At 40.3% G+C, this 16,684-nt stretch overlaps 1 long non-coding RNA gene across 2 annotated transcripts; it reads right to left on the minus strand.

The window, feature by feature from the left end:
- Positions 1–9,802: 9,802 nt before the first annotated feature.
- On the minus strand, positions 9,803–13,791 carry LOC106004956. 2 transcript variants are annotated; one of them, XR_001178055.2, is made up of 4 exons: positions 13,607–13,790; positions 13,123–13,299; positions 11,443–11,639; positions 9,803–11,264 (listed from the first exon to the last, which is right to left on the minus strand). It is a non-coding gene; the product is annotated as an uncharacterized LOC106004956 (long non-coding RNA). The 2 variants fall into 2 exon arrangements; XR_001178054.2 differs by having other exon boundaries at positions 9,803–11,639; positions 13,607–13,791.
- Between the last annotated feature and the right edge of the window lie 2,893 nt (positions 13,792–16,684).

A 16,684-nucleotide genomic window follows, 5' to 3' on the forward strand; every position in this document is an offset into this window, starting at 1 on the left:
TTCAGGGGTGTGGGGGAAGTCCATTTGAATCACCACACCACAGTTTCACCATAGAATTTATTCCCATGATACTAGATAATTATTTCTCAATGCTATCACATATCTACAAATTGAATTATAAAATAGCTCAGTGAAAAGCATGAATAGAAGATAAAGGAAAGGGTGTGTTCAAAGAAATGTAATTTTTCATGAGAAACATCCAGTAATCTCCTCTGTTTATTCTAAATTTCCTTACAGAGGAGCGCCTGGGTGGCTCAGTGGGTTAAGCCTCTGCCTTCTGCCCAAATCATGATCTCAGGGTCATGGGATTGAGCCCTGAGTCTAGTCGGGCTGTCTGCTCAGCAGGGAGCCTGCTTCCCCGCGATCTCTGCCTGCCTCTCTGCCTGCCTCTCTGCCTACTTGTGATCTCTCTCTGTCAAATAAATAAATAAATAAATCTTTAAAAATAAACAAACAAATAAATTTCCTTACAGAATGAATTCCCAAAATAAAAAGTAAATAAAAATAAGTAATGCTAGTCAATCGGTGCTTTCCAAGTCCTAGGCAATATGCTAAGGTCTTTACATACATTATTATTAGATGGACATTAATAGTACCATTTTACAGATAACTGAGAATAATGTGCCCAATGTCCTGACATTTACTTATTTATTTATTGAAGTATAATTGACATAGTTGAACTATAATTGACGTATCCTATTAGTTTCAGGAGTACATCATAGTGATTAGATATTTTCATGTGTTATGAAATGATCCCCATGATACCATCTGTCACCATACAGGTACTACACTATTATTGACTATATTTCCTATGCTGTACATTATATCCTGGTGACTTACTTATTTTATAACTGGAAGTTTGTACCTCTTAATCCCCTTTACCCCAACCCCTCCCCTTCTGGTAACCAACAGATTGCTTCCCAAATCTACTCTGAGTCTGTTTTGTTTTGTTTTCTAGATTGCCCATGTAAGTGAGCTCAATATTCCAATACTGAAGTGAAAGCAACTGATTCAGAAGCTTTCAAAAAATATTTAAGATGTTGACTAAATTTTTATGAAGATATAATAAGATGTTGACTAAATTTTTATAAACATGTAATTATAGATTCATGTAACCACAACCACAATACAGGACTGTTCCATCACCCCCCAAATCTCCTAGTGCTATTCATTTGTAGTCCTATCCTTTCCTTACTCTTGGCAACCACTGCCTGTTCTCTGTTGCCATACTTTTGTCTTTCTGAGGATGTAAAAAAAAAAAAAAAAAAAGGAATCGTACAGTATGTAACCTTTAAAATTTTTTTTTTAATTTTGAAATAATTATAGGTTCACAGGGCATTGTAAAAATTAACGCACAGAGATCCTGTTACTCTTCACCCAATTATCCCAATGCTGGAATCTTAACCTTGCTACAGTGCAATATCAAAACCAGGACATTGACCTTGGTGCAATCCACAGCCCTCATTCCATGTTCATCAGTTTTGCGTGCACGCATTTGTGGGTGTGTACACGGTTCTGTACAATTTTATCACGTGGGGGTTTGTATAACCACCACCACAATCAAGACAGAGAATTGTTCCATAGCTGCAAAGACCCTTGTGTTACCCCCTTTCAGTCACAATTTTTGGAAGCCTTTCCTTATATGTTCCCCTCCTTTTAAAAAAGACCTACCATAAGGTAATTTAACAGAATTAATCCAATTCTTTTTGCGGGGGTTCTGTAAGTTATATTATATTTTGTTTTTTACTGACATGATTATTTTTAGAAATAAATAATATGAGGACGGCCTGGGTGACTCTGTCAATTAGGCAACTGCCTTTGGGTCAGGTCATGATCCTGGGGTCCTGGGATCAAGCCCCACCAACAGGGAATCTCCTTCTTCCTCTCCCTCTGCCCCTCCCCCATGGTTTGTGCGTGTCTCTCTCTCTCTCTCTCAGTGTCTCTCAAATAAATAAATAAAACCGTTAAAAAACATTTTTTTTTTTTTATCACATAGAGAGGGTGTGTTAAAAAGTGATCTATCCCAGGTAGATCACTTTGCTATGTGGGTCATTATTTGGAAACCAGAATCTTGGACTTCCCCAGGCATCGAGTATGCAGTAGCCCATCGCTAAAAATGAGTTCAAACTCTCTTACAGCTGTTGAGCCAAATGGCAGAACCTTAAAATAATTTTTCTTCCTCAGTATTTTCTTGAAAAACAAATTTTATAATAAAAAGTATAACATGTTAAACTTATAAAAATGTCATACTTTGGCAGTAAATAGATGAACTATGGAAATGGAATAAATAGAATCTGTCTTTAAGTTTAAAAAGACTTTTTAAGGGGAAAAATAGTTTCCAACCCTATAAAAACTTAGTGTTTCCTTGAGTCTCTTTTTCTCCTCCCCATCTAATCAGATTATTATTATTATTTTTTAAAGATTTACATATTTGCCTTTAGAGAGAGAGAGAGCGTGAGCATACTGTGGGGAGGGGTAGAGAGAGAATGAGCGTCCCACGCAGACTCTGCGCTGAGCGAGGTATCCAAAGAGGGGCTCGATCCACAACCATGAGATCATGACCTGAGCTGAAACCAAGAGTCAAACACCCAGGCGACTGTGCCACCCAGGTACCCCTCAGATTTATTATTTTAAGGTAACATATCCAATATTACTTATTTACACACTTCATCTCTAATTTTTTTCTATTTGCTTATAAATTAAAATCAATTTTATTCGTAAAGAAGATTGCTGCTTAGGAATTACCAGACTACTATCCGATCATATTGATTTGTGAGGGACACTCCTTTCTTATTGGCCCCATTCATTTCTTCTTTCATGTTGTTTCTGTCATGAATTAATATTTATTTTAAATGTAAGTTTGGTTCCTACCTTTTGCTCAAGTTATCCCTCTTGTTATCCGATCTGTTTAGCTTCTGTTTGTGATGGAGTTTTTCTCCGAACACCTGGACAGAGACATTCCATTCAGCTACTGATGGCGTATCTTTTTGCAGACCCGTGGGCTGGAATAATAAAGAAATCAAATACTAATGAGAGGGGACAACAAGAGAAGTTTTTACTTTTTCATTTTTATTGACTCAATGAAAAGTTTGCTTTTCTCTTTTTTTTTTTTTTAAGATTTTATTTATTTATTTGACAGAGAGAAATCACAAGTAGATGGAGAGACAGGCAGAGAGAGAGAGAGGGAAGCAGGCTCTCTGCCGAGCAGAGAGCCCGATGCGGGACCTGATCCCAGGACCCTGAGATCATGACCTGAGTCGAAGGCAGCGGCTTAAACCACTGAGCCACCCAAGCGCCCTGCTTTTCTGTTTTTATTGACTTTTTTAATATGGAGTCTCTTTTCCATATAACTGGAATTATGAGCCAAGATGTGGGCAACTTTCAGAGCTGACTTAATGAACTCATTTTCATGATTGGGTAAATACATTGTCTGTGGTTCTTTGTGATTGGCTTTGCCCCAAGGTCCAGAGACACGGCTACAAATGAGCACAGTACAACATTGCTCCTTCGGGTAGGAGGAGAATTCTCCATTTGTCCCTCCAGATTGATGCTCTACTCTTCCCCACCTAGGGTTGCCAGATTTAGCAAAACTACAGGATGAAGAGCGAGGTGGGATGTTTCCCCCCAACTCCTCCTCCTCTGGCTCCTGAAGGTCATTTGGGTATCCTCCACAAAGCCGCAGCCCCTGCAGGTGGCCCATCTTACAGATAGATTTATTCTCCACTCCCAGGAACTCTCTTGTCTCTTGACCCTCGGGCGCGGGAAAGGCAAAGGCGCTCTCTATTCTAGCCCCAAAGTGCTTCATCATCCCATTCTGGTTTCCTTGAACCCTGACATACTACTGAAAATGGTCCCTCCCTTAAATTCTGTTCAGTCCCCCATTGGAAAATGCCATCTGTTTTCCGTCAGGACTCTGACTGACATAAAATCTGATTAGCAGAGAACACATGACCTGTTCTGTAGAAATATAAATTGTAAATTGAATCCTAGTTTTCCATTTACATAAATCTATGTTTGTGGGCTTCCAGAGTTTCAAGGGTGCTGTAGCTTAATTTATGATGTATCTTCAACTGAAGGGGAATCCTAATATCTCTGTTTTTGGAGGTGTTGGAGATGGCTCTAGTCATTCACTATTAGAAGTAAGTCAATAGTGAAGATGTCTATGTGTATGATATTTGATATTCTTTTGATCCCTTCCATCATAAATATGATGGATATTTATGCAATTTATTCACTTAATTTACTTACTTTCTAAGATAATGTAAATGTGTGCATGTATAGATGTGTATCTGTGTGCCTGCATAAAAGGTTAAAAGAGTGGGAAAATGATTAAATAAATCATGATAAATTCATACTGTTGAATACTATGTAGTCACTAAATAGAATGAAATAGGCCTTTAAGTACTAATATGGAAATAGCTCTAAGACATTTTGTTAAGTAACAAAACCAAGATCTGACCGAAAAATACAGAACCAAATCCTGTGTGTATGTGTGACCGTGAAGAGGAGATGGGGAGGCTGAGCCTGCCAGCCCACAGCCAGTGCCTTGGCTCAACAGAGAACAGTGCTTTGCTCTCTTCGCTTACATGTGGCAGAGGACTGTTGAGTATCTTTTATTCATTTATTTATTTTTTAAAATATTTTATTTATTTATTTAACAGAAACACAGCGAGAGAGAGAACACAAGGAGGGGGAGCGGCAGAGGGAGAACCAGGCTCCCCACTGAGCAGGGAGCACAGCGTGTGGCTCAACCCCAGGACCCTGGATCATGACCTGAGCTGAAGGCAGTCGCTTCACGACTGAGCCACCCAGGCGCCCCTCTTAAAAGATAATGTATCTTTTAGAATGTGTGTTTTGTGTTCATTTATGATTTCTCCTAAAACCTCACCAAAATGACAGTGAAGACATAAAGAGACAATACAGGGCGAGTAGAACAGAGACCGCGATTGAGGATTAGAGACAACAGCATTCTGGAAGGTTAAAGTGGTGGCTAGGTAGTACCTGAAGTATTACAGCAGTAAGATTTGAAGCTTACGTCTCTGCACAGGGGCTTGCAAGAGAGAAGCAAACTGATTCATGGCCCAGAACACCTGAAAGACTCAGAAGCTGGACACCTTCAAAGGAGGGGCAAGATGTGAGATAAACATAGGATAATTAGTTGAGAGTTTGCATAAGGAGCAGTTAGATGCCTTGAACTTCTCCCCACCCCTGAAGTCCAATGATTCCATCTCCAACCCAAGAAGGAAATAGGAGGTTTGGTGATGGAGAGATCATGCCCAAGAGACTGTGGACTCAGGGATGATTCCAGGCACAGTTAAAGGTGGTCATGAGGCATGGGACAGAAGAGAGCGGGACTGAGTGACCCTAACGGACCAGTCGGCTACTTGCAACCAGGCACAGTTCTAAGATGACCAAAAAAAGGTGAGGGAATTTCCATGCAGCCCCCATACTCCCTCACTCTGCCCTATAACTAGAGCCCCTCCAGAAGAACAGAACCAAAGCATGATAACATAGGAATGTAATATATTCATTATAAAGAATCAGCTTACTTGAACATGGAGACCAATTAGTCCCGGATCTACAGTCAGCATGCTAGAAACCCAGGAGAGCCGAAGGGAGAGCTCCAGTTCTTGTCGGAGTCCAAAGGCAGGAGAGCGCCAACAGCCCAGGTAGTAGGCAGTCAGGAAGAGAAAGTGAATTCTCTTTAAAACAACATTTGCTTCTGTCCCTGGAGTTTCAGTGAATCGAGTGAGGCCTACCCACACTGCTGAGGGCACTCGGCTGCATTCAGTCTACTGATTCTGATAAGGAAAGTCTGTGTTCTGAGTGGCTGACAATCCAGCAGTGGAATCCCAGTCCCGGCCTCAGGGCCATTGCAGGCTTTCTCCTGGCCCCACGGGTCCCAGCTGTAAGAGTGGCACAGATACGGAAGTACAAGTATATGAGATAAGTGTGTAAGATACCCACTTTGTGCTTGGGGCTCAGACCTTGAGAGATTACTCTTTTCTGGGCCTGCCAGTGTGAAGTAAACCTCAGATCCTCCAAGGTCTCCGAGTATGGCTTGGTTCTTCTGCCAGAATCCAGTCCCTAACAATTCAAAAGTAATCTCATCCTGAAACGCTCACAGACACACCCAGAATAACGTCTGACCACGAATCTGGGCACCTGCGGCCCAGCCAAGCTGACACATAGAAGGAACCATCATAGACAGATATGGAGCACAGCCCAGAATAAAGGATAGGAAGGGTCCCATTAAGATAGAGAAATGAGGGGTGCCTGGGTGGCTCAGTGGGTTAAGCCACTGCCTTCGGCTCAGGTCATGATCTCAGGGTCCTGGGATCGAGTCCCGCATCGGGCTCTCTGCTCAGCAGGGAGCCTGCTTCCCTCTCTCGCTCTGCCTGACTCTCCATCTACTTGTGATTTCTCTCTGTCAAATAAATAAATAAAATCTTAAAAAAAAAAAAGAGAGAGAGAAATGAAAATTACCCATACCAAGGCACAACATGGTAAAAGCCCCAGTAGGGATTAAAAAAAAATGATAAAATAAAATTAAAGCTTCCAGAAAGAAAAAGAAAGGTCATGAGGAAAAAGAGTAGCGTTGAACTCTCAAGACCAAGGGTTGAAAGCTAATGAAGCAATGCCTTCAGAATTCTGAGGGAATATCTTGCCAACCCAATTTTCTGCACAGCTTAACAATCAAATATGAAGATAGAAAGATACTTGCAACCAGGCACAGATGTTTTCAAACAGGTAAATCTCCAAAAACTCTGCTTTACATCTTTTTTGCCCACCAGGAATTTCCGGAACATGTATGCTACCAAAGGAAGAGAATAAACAAAGAAAGTGGAAGACATGAGGAAGGAAACAAGAATTCCAACAAAGGAAAAAGGCAAATTGAATTTCTAGAGTCATGAGAAAGAAAATATGAGGCTGACAAAATTTAGCCATTCTAGAGATCAACCAGTCTTGATAGAAATAGCAAGATGGAAGGGTCTGAGAGAGATGTCTCCATTAAGAGCAAAAACAAAAACAAAAATCACAAGAGAACTTGAGGTGCTTGACAATGTTGCTGGGAAGAGAATTGGAGAAGTATAAGAAAAATTATACTTATGCACATACAACTTCCATTCACACATACTAAAACAAAGCAAAACAAATAAATAAGCAATATTTAGCTCCTGGAAAGATAGAAGTACAAAAAAGAAATATATACAATGCATTGTTTACTTGCAAGCAATATTTGTGTAATTATATTATAAAAACAATATTCATTTAATACGAAATTGTGATTAAAATACACAGGGTTGGGGGAGAAGAACGTGTGTGTGTCTGTGTATAGGAGCGGTAAAAGAATATTAAGTCCTTCCATAATGGGAAGTCAGTACATAACGTCTAAAATTGTTTAATCAGTAGCTGCATACTAAAACTAAGGAGTAAAATATAAGAGGAGAAACAGGTATTGAATTAAAAATTGCCTCTGCCTTTGGGGAATCTAATTCTAGGGCCAACTACTGTTTTTTTGTTGTTGTTGATTGTTATCATAAATTTGGTGGTATTAGTTGATCTTCCAAAACACATCTGAGTATTTTTTGTTGCCCAAAATATTTTTATAACCCAAAGAAATTGTGTATAAGGTGATACAAAAGATATTTATGTTAAAGGTTTCCTTAAGCTTTCTGGAATAGGTTGAGCCCAGATAAACAAGATATGTTGATATTAATTACCTACTAGTTATTAATCACTATTTTCCTAATTCAAGTGACTAAATACATTAGGACATATATTTTATTGTATTATTTAGAAAACATTTCTATCCAAGTAAAAATTTTCTATTAGGAAAAAAAATCCTTTTCTTCAGCCCTAAAAGAAAGATTAGTAAGAGAAAATCACCAAATTTATTTAATCTTAATTTTATGTAATGCAAAAGCCTTCATAAAGAAATGAAGATCCCGGGGCGCCCGGGTGACTCAGTGGGTTAAGCCGCTTCCTTCGGCTCAGGTCATGATCCCAGGGTCCTGGGATAGAGTCCCGCATTGGGAATCTCTGCTCAGCGGGGAGCTTGCTCCCCCGCCCCCTGCCTGCCTCTCTGCCTGCTTGTGATCTCTGTCTGTCAAGTAAATAAATAAAATCTAAAAAAGAAAAAAAAAGAAATGAAGATCCCAAGAAATGGCTAAACCTGAGTGGTTTTATTCTCAGTTTGAAGAAGAATGGAAAGTAGTGGGAAAATACGGGAGGGTGAAAATGTACAAATTGAGAGTGCTACACTGGGGGAAACTTAGCAGTATTTCTTTGGATCCCTCTCAGAGTTCCTTTGTCTTTTTTTTTTTTTTTTTTTTTAACGACAGGGATGGGGCAGGAGGAGCGCAGAGAGAGAGAGACTCCTCAGCAGGCCCCACGCCCAGCACAGAGCCTAATGAAGGCCTCAATCTCCCAGCCCTGAGATCATGACCTGAGCTGAAATTAAGAGTCAGACACTTAACTGACTGAGCCACCACCCAGGGGCCTCTTCCTCTGTCTTTGAAAGAAAGGACAGGATGCTTCTTTTCTATGGGTATAGGGCTTCTCATATGAGGGGGTTTTGTTGTTGTTTTTAAAGTTTATTTATTTGTTTGTTTGAGAGAGAGCAGGAGTACGGGAACACAAGCAGGGGGGAGGGGGGAGGGAGACAGAGACTCCCCACTGAGCAGGGAGCCCAAGGTGGGCCTGGATCCCTGGACCCCGGGATCATGACCTGAGCTGAAGGCAGACGCTTAACTGGATTGACCCACCCAGGTGCCCCTCATTTGAGGGTTTTATGATCTAATTCAGGGCAGAAGGGAAGATCATTGAGTCTTTCCTTGCACCTACCATTTCCCAAATTCCTTGAGCTTAAAACATTCCATATGCCAAGGTGCCATATTTGGGAGTAGTGTGTTCTCAACCCTGTCACCATCATGAATTAAATGTATTAACTCTTTGAAATATTGTTGCTAAGAATCTTTATATAGAATCAGATAATTCTGTCATTTTAGTTCACTCTTTTACATGAATTTTCTACCATGTTTCTTAATATCCATCAAAGGAAACAACCCTAGATTAATACTTTAAAAGTTAATGAATTATTTAGACATATCCTTTGGAGATATTTAGATATATCCTCTCTCATTTGATTTCCTTCCTCTAATCTCTGTAGAAATATTAATATCCAGTGTCAAAACCTTGGCTGAAATTTCTTTAAATTATCTTTGTGTAAGTAATACTCTTCAAATAAATGTAGTTGTGCAGAAAACAATCTGGAGGAATGTATAACAAAAAGCCTACAGCATCTGGTAAGTGACATTGGGGAGGGTTTTCTAAAATGTTTGCTATCTGTTATTTTTATAATCAGAATATATCTCTGTATAAGCATGTGTGTGTGTGTATATAGAACGAGAGGTTGCACATAGTAGGTTTGGGCTCTATTACTGCTCTTCTTTCCGGTCTTCACCTTGATCACAAAAGGGTTTCATGAGTATAAACCTGCAAGGATTTCCTGTTGAACTTCACATGGCATTCTAAGATATGATTTAGCTATTCTGACCAAATGACTCTGAACCGAGGGGACCAAAGGCAGCTGCCCTGCTTGAGACTGTTAGACCCAGGCTGGGGTCAGCATGTTAACGGTGTGGTGAGGAACGTCCACGCTAGGCTAATGGGCAATCACTCATCAGTCCACAATCAGCCACAGCAACTACATGTGCAAACATGGAAATGAACTTTACACAATTAAAAAACAAACCAACACATGAATTATTATTAATTAATAAGCAAAATATATTTCAGCTAATTTTTTTCCTCTTCTTCTCTTGTTAGGCCATTTTATGTTGACCAGCATATAGAAGTAGCAGAGTTTCATCTTTTTGGTTTTGCCCTCCTGGAGAGGAAGAATCTTTTTCTTCCTTTCTTTTTTATAAAGCTTATTTATTTTTTAAGTAATCTCCATATCCAGTAAGGGCCCGAACCCATGACCCTGAGATCGCAAGTCCAAGTTCTTCTTGGACCAACCAGACACCCCCATAGTAGCCCTTCTTAGCTGAGAAGACCCAGACTTGGTTTTTTTGTTCCCTCTAATTTCTAGGACAAACCACTAAAGGATTCTTGGTCTCATGTTCGCAGTTTTCACATTATTATTCCAGTCCTTGGCACACACTTAAGAGACCCTAATAGAGTTCTACAGATAATTCATGGTGGCATTGGGACTAGAACTGTTTGATAATCTCTGCTCTGCACCTGCCTCATACGTGTATGTGCATGTCCTCTAATTCCTATGTTGAAACCTTACCCCCAGTGTGGTGGTATTTGGAAGTGGGGCCTTTGGGAGAGTGGGTCATGAGAGTGGAGTCTTCACAAAGAGGACTAGTGCCCTTATAAGAGAGACCCCAGGGAGCTCCCTTCTGCCAGGTAAGACACAGTGAGGAGATGGCCATCTCTGTCCTCTCCAGAGATCAAATTCTTCCAGCGCTTTCAGAAAGGTGAGAAATAAATATTTGTTCCTTCAACCATCAGGTCGTTGGTATTTTTGTTATAGCAGCCCAGATGGACGAAGACGCACGGGAGATAAAAGAATCTTTGGAGTCCCCTTTGACAACTCTCAGTCTCTCCTGACCCATAGCCAGTCCATTAGCAAGTCTTCCCATCTGACACTCCAAAATCTGTTTCTAACGGGCCTGCCTCTGTCCAGTTTCACCACCGTTTTGGTCCTGGCTCTCAGGGGAGGTGTCCCAGAGAACTGCTGTAACAGCTGCAATTTTATTTTTGCTTACTCTGGTGTGTTTACCACATAGCAACCAGAGTGACCCTTCTAAAGCACAAGTTTGACAATGTCTCCCTCGTATTTTGCTATTAAAAATGTTTAACGTCAGGTTTGTTGAGGTATAATTTACATAACAGTAAAATTCACCCCTTTAAGCGATACAGTTCCTTGAAGTTTAACAAATGTACACCACATCCACAATATAGAGAAATTCCTTTGTCCCCCAAAGTTCCCTTGAAACCTTTCTCAACCCACAGCCCCTGGCCACTGATCTGTTTTCTGTCTTTAGAGCAGTACCTTTTCCACAATGTTACAGAAGTGCAATCACACTTTTGAGTCTGGTTTCTTTCACTTAGCAGAAAGCATCTGAAATTCATTCATTAGCCGCATGTGTCAGGTCTTTCCTCTTTATTGCTAACTGGTATTCCAGCAATTATAACTCGTTATCCATCATCCATTGGTAGACATTTGAGTTGTTGCCAGGTTTGGGTGACTACAATAAAAGCCACAATAAACATTTATGTTCTGGTTTGTTGGATTTTTTGGATGGAGAGACTTAATGTATCCATTTCTCTTGGTAAAATACATAGGAGTGGGATTTCTGGGCAGTATATAGTAAATGCATGTTACATGTTACAAGAAACACACTCTGCTTTCCAAAGTGGCCATACCATTTTGCATTCCCACCAGCACGGTATGAATTCCCGGGGCTCCCCATCCTCCTCAGCACTTGGTAATGTCAGGTTTGTTCACTGGAGCCATTCTGGTTTTAACCTGCATTTCCTTAATGATTAACGTTGTCGAGCATCTTTTCATGTGCTTCGTTGCTACCCATCTCTTTTCTTTGGTGAAGTGTCCAAATTCGCCACTTACCAAAAAAAGAAAATTGTTTTGTTACTGAGTTGTATTGTTATTATTTTAAACTTAAAAATCCTGAATAGATAATACACTCACATAGTCAAAAAAACCAGAAATGTTCAAAAAAGTCATTCATGTGCCCTCTAAACCTCTGACTGTGCCGCTTTAGAAAACATTCTCATTAACTTGTGTTTCCTTCCAGAGTTTCTTTAGGTAAATACAAATATATATTCCTATCTCCTCTCCATTCTTACAGATATAACATACTATGTAGACCATTCAGCATCAGTATTTCCTGGAACGCGTCCTCATACAGTGTGTTTTTACCACTGCGTGTGATTCTACTGTGGGGATAAGGCATATTTAGCAGGTCCCCAACTGATGGATGTTTGTTTCCAATTACTTCTTCTTTTTTTTTTTTTTAAAGATTTATTTATTTATTTATTTGACAGAGAGAGATCACAAGTAGGCAGAGAGGCAGGCAGAGAGAGAGAGAGGAGGAAGCAGGCTCCCTGCTGAGCAGAGAGCCCGATGCGGGACTCAATCCCAGGACCCTGAGATCATGACCTGAGCTGAAAGCAGCGGCTTAACCCACTGAGCCACCCAGGCGCCCCTCCAATTACTTCTTTACAAATAACACTACATACAATGAATAACCTTCTACAGAGGTTCTTTGGTAATGTAGGCAGTTTTATCTGTAGGTTATATTCCAAAAGTAATTTTCAGATTACTATTTCTTCAAGCATGACTATCTTAACGTCTACGTAAGTTTCCTCTGTTAATTTCAACTCAGCTGAAGGGCTTTGTGTGATCCCTATTTATAAAAAAGAAAACTGGTGTGTGTGGGGGAATGGGTGGGAATAGGGAGGTCATAGATTGGGGGCTCCTCATAACTCAGACTCTACTTGCTAAGAAAGGTGTAGGAAGAGGAAGTGTCCCGGCCCACAAAGTTCCTCTGTGATATAGTGACATTCTTAACCCTGTCCCAAACCTGACTGTGTCTGTGTTCTGTTTATTTTACAGCAGATATCTCATGCTTCTATCTGTGTCTTTTGCTTCTGATCTCTATCTGACTAAAGAAAAATTTTTTTCTGATGTGTATTTCAGACTCACTAGCGATTTATGGCGTTTGCTCTTCATAAGTTTTTCTTTTGATCATCGTTCACCCTCAGTTAATTTGCTCAAGTGAAGAGCGAAATCTCGGGAGGAGATTAGCAAGAAGAAGAGCATTTAGCTTTATCAAATGAAGTGTTTCTGAATTTGATCATTCCCTTCTCACTCAAGGGGAAATTTAAGTTGTAGTAGTAACCTCTTTGATACTTGACAATCTCATTGATGATCTCTGTTACTTATGTCTTAAAGGGCCACACCGACTTTAAATGCCCATTATTCCTTTAAACCTTATTCACATGCTAAAAGCAGAAGCTGAAGGCAAAACACAATCACCAACCAGAATGCCTTCTCTTTAGCCCTGAATTTAACTGGAATCTTACCTGGAGTATTAAAGAGACCTTTTAATTTTGGCTTTCCTCTGTACACAGGGGTATTGTGGTAACTGGGAGCTGGTTGTTTAAGAGGAAGAGACGATTGTGCAGTGAAGTCAGAGAGCTTTGCCCGCACATGTACCACTGGTTCACCTCTCCTGTCCAAGTTATTTTCAGAACAAAATGCTGCAAATAGAGACCATAATATTTTTCTTCCCACATTGTTTATTTCAAGAGACATGAGAACTATCACGAAGAAGATTCATAGGCTTAAAATGTAAACCCTGCAAGTCTGCTTTGTTTGAGTTTATGAAGATGTGATTGTGGGGTCTCTTCTTCCTGGGTCTCACCTCTGCCCTGAGAAAATGTCAGGTCCTGAAATTTATGGGAATTCTGACCTCAGAGGCCAGGAAGTGCCTGAGACTGGAGAAGGTGGGAAGCGTGGAGTCTGACCCTTGATGGGGTGCATTCCCAGAAGAGAAAATAATATTACCTGTAGCTCTAATTTCCACAGCACTGTTTTTAAACATGCAGAGATTTGTTGTTCTTGAAATAGCCCCAGGCATATGGAAGATACTAGATTTAAGTAACTTCCCTTCCTTTCCAAGTCCGAAGGCTGGAAGCTTGTCATTTTATCTGGAGGGGAAAAAAAAATTCCTTGAAGCCATTAGAAAATCCCTTGTCTTAAAATTGTAGACACAAATTGCCCATGCACAGTACAAACAAAGTTTTAGGGACACATGATTGATTTTAGGTTGAAATTTACTGGGAACAATTTTATTTCAAAAAATCAATTTTTGCCATTTCTATTAAGCTGACAAGGACAAGGCTGAAAGAAGCCTTAGAGAAGTCATGAAAGCTCCAGATTAAAAAATATTTTTTAAATGGTCTCATTGAGAAATTTTTCAAATAAGAGTCACACTTGAATGAATGAATGCTGTATCAAATTATCCGGAGACAAAGAAGAGAAGCCATTCTACCAGAACAAATGCAGCCTGCTTTGTTTAGAGGACAAATCATTCTTGCAGCCAGTTTGGAAATGTCACTTTTAAGTCAATGAGAGTTGTGTTCAAATAAGAGGGGGAAGCAAGACCCCATTATATTCACGAGGATGTGATGTTTTGCCTCTGAATGGTTTCTACAGTACATGAAAATTCTTTTTTTTTTTTTTTTGGAAGGGGGTGTGTCTTTTTAATGTCTTAAACTGTTTTCAGGTTTTACAAAGTGCTTCAGTTCTTACATTGAAAGGGCAGACATGATCACACTGGAACACCAGTTGTCCAGCTATAGAAGCTCTGGACTTTTTGGATAAGACTTTTGAACTCTTGGTAAAAATCAGATTCATTGGCTCCCGTGGGGAAGCCGTCTTCTGGAAATGATCCAGGGCTTGTGGTGGTCCCACCCAGCCGTTTTCTCCATCTTTCCATGATAAGGCCACTGGAGCCCTGGCTGTAATGGGGTTGATTTAAGCAACAGTGGTGTCCAGTGGAACAGGAAGTTCAGAGGTGAGACTGAGCAAAGCTGATGGGGAAGTCAGTCCGTTGCCAGGCGTTGAGCAGACTGGCTGGCAACTGTGGGGTTTATATGCAATCTGGCCTTCTTGGTTCATTTTGGCAAATGCTAAATCCCCCAATACTATCGGTCAGGTCAAAAAAATCACTTCATTTTTGTTGCCAACATTAAAAATAATTTTTTAATTACTGAAAGAGACTACAATGCTAAGCAACAGTCCAACACCATCAAATTATTATATCTTCTGGCAGATATAATAAAACACTCAAAATGACGGATGATGTTTTTATATCATTTTGAAGTCTGATTTTTATTTATTTTTTTTAAAGCAAGCTTCTCCATGGAGATAGGAGGATGTAAGCTGGGCTGCAAAAAGCCGCCATCCTTGCTCAGTGACGAGGAAGCCTGGGCTGACACCAGCTGAGAAAGCAGACACTCACCGGGATCTGTCAAGGTCTATCGAGAAAGAAACAAGGGAGGACACCTAGTGCACAGTCTCACAGCAGAAACTCAGAAGTTTTTGAGTGATCCAAATAAAAGATCTCCTTCCAAAAAGAAAGCAAGCTTTAAAAGGGCACAAATTCCACACATTATCTGTGGACAAAAATAAAATTCTCCACTTAATTGCATGACTTTCCAGTTTGGTTTTCCAGTAGAAAGCAAGCTTTGCAATAGTGGGGAGCAGTCTGTGGACAGGGTACTGTGTAGCTTTGGGAAGAATCAGAAAATGTACTTTGTGTGGCTACTTCTCAAATGTGCCTTAAGGTAAACAATAAATGGCACAAATGCCTGTGACAAGTATTTAATTCCAAGTCTAATGATACTGTCATTAGTATTTATAAAAAGAGTATTAAAAGTAATGCTAGGTGGCGCCTGGGTGGCTCAGTGGGTTAAAGCCTCTGCCTTCGGCTCAGGTCATGATCCCGGGGTCTTGGGATCGAGCCCCACATCGGGCTCTCTGCTCACCGGGGAGCCTGCTTTCTCCTCTCTCTCTGCCTGCCTGCCTCCCTCTCTGACTACTTGTGATCTCTGTCTGTTAAATAAATAAATAAAATCTTTAAAAAAAAATAAATAAAAGTAATGCTAACAGTAAGCATATATTACATTTTACTATATGCAAGGCACTGTTATGTGCTGATGTACATTTATTTGTTTATGTATTTATTTATTTGACACAGAGAGAGAGAGAGAGAGAGCAAGCACAAGCAGGGGGAGCGGCAGGCAGAGGGAGAAGCAGACTCCTCGCTGAGAAGGGAGCCCAACGCAGGCCTCTGCTCGATTCTAGGACCCTTGGATCATGACCTGAGCAGAAAGCAGCCACTTAACTGACTGAGACACCCAGGCACCCCGCTGACGTACATTTAATCTTTAAGCAGTCATAATCGGGTTGGCATTGTTAGCCACATTTTACAGATGAGAATAATAAGGCTAAGAAAATTATGTCCATAGTACTAAGCTATTTATTTAGCTTAGTAGAACCAGTATTTGAAGCTAGGCAGGGTAACTGCAGAGCCTCAGTGCCTGAAGCTTTAATAAGAGCTCGCACTTACGGAGCATGTGTCTACTGTTATTACTATCATTTTACAGATAAGGAAACAGGTAGGAAAACTTTCCCAAGGTCACACTGCTATTAAGGATGGAGGCGAGATGTCAACCCAGTCATTCTGACCCTAGATTACGAACACTACATGTCCAATGTTGTCGAACCAGTTAAAATGTACATATTCCTCATGAGAGTTAGTAAAGGTATTTTCATTCTGACTTAGAGAAAAATGGGACCTGCATGGTTTTGCCCAAGTGGCCATTCTGAAAAAGTGGCTGTTTACCATGGCTTAATGGCTTAGTTGGTCTCAGGACCAGGCCTCCGAGGGCTGGATGGCTGGGCTTTTTGCTGGTGTATACTGCCCTCTAGTGGTTGATAGGAAATTCTGATACTACACCTATTTGATGACAAAGGAATAGAATGTTGTTCATGAACACTCCTTTAACCATAAAGTTATGAACATGTATTGTAATTGTACTTTTAGTATCTTTTGACTGAGAAAAATATATAAATCCA

Source organism: Mustela putorius, unplaced genomic scaffold (assembly GCF_011764305.1).
Source record: "Mustela putorius furo isolate JIRA1106 unplaced genomic scaffold, ASM1176430v1.1 tig00003869_pilon_pilon_pilon, whole genome shotgun sequence".
Taxonomy (NCBI): domain Eukaryota; kingdom Metazoa; phylum Chordata; class Mammalia; order Carnivora; family Mustelidae; genus Mustela; species Mustela putorius.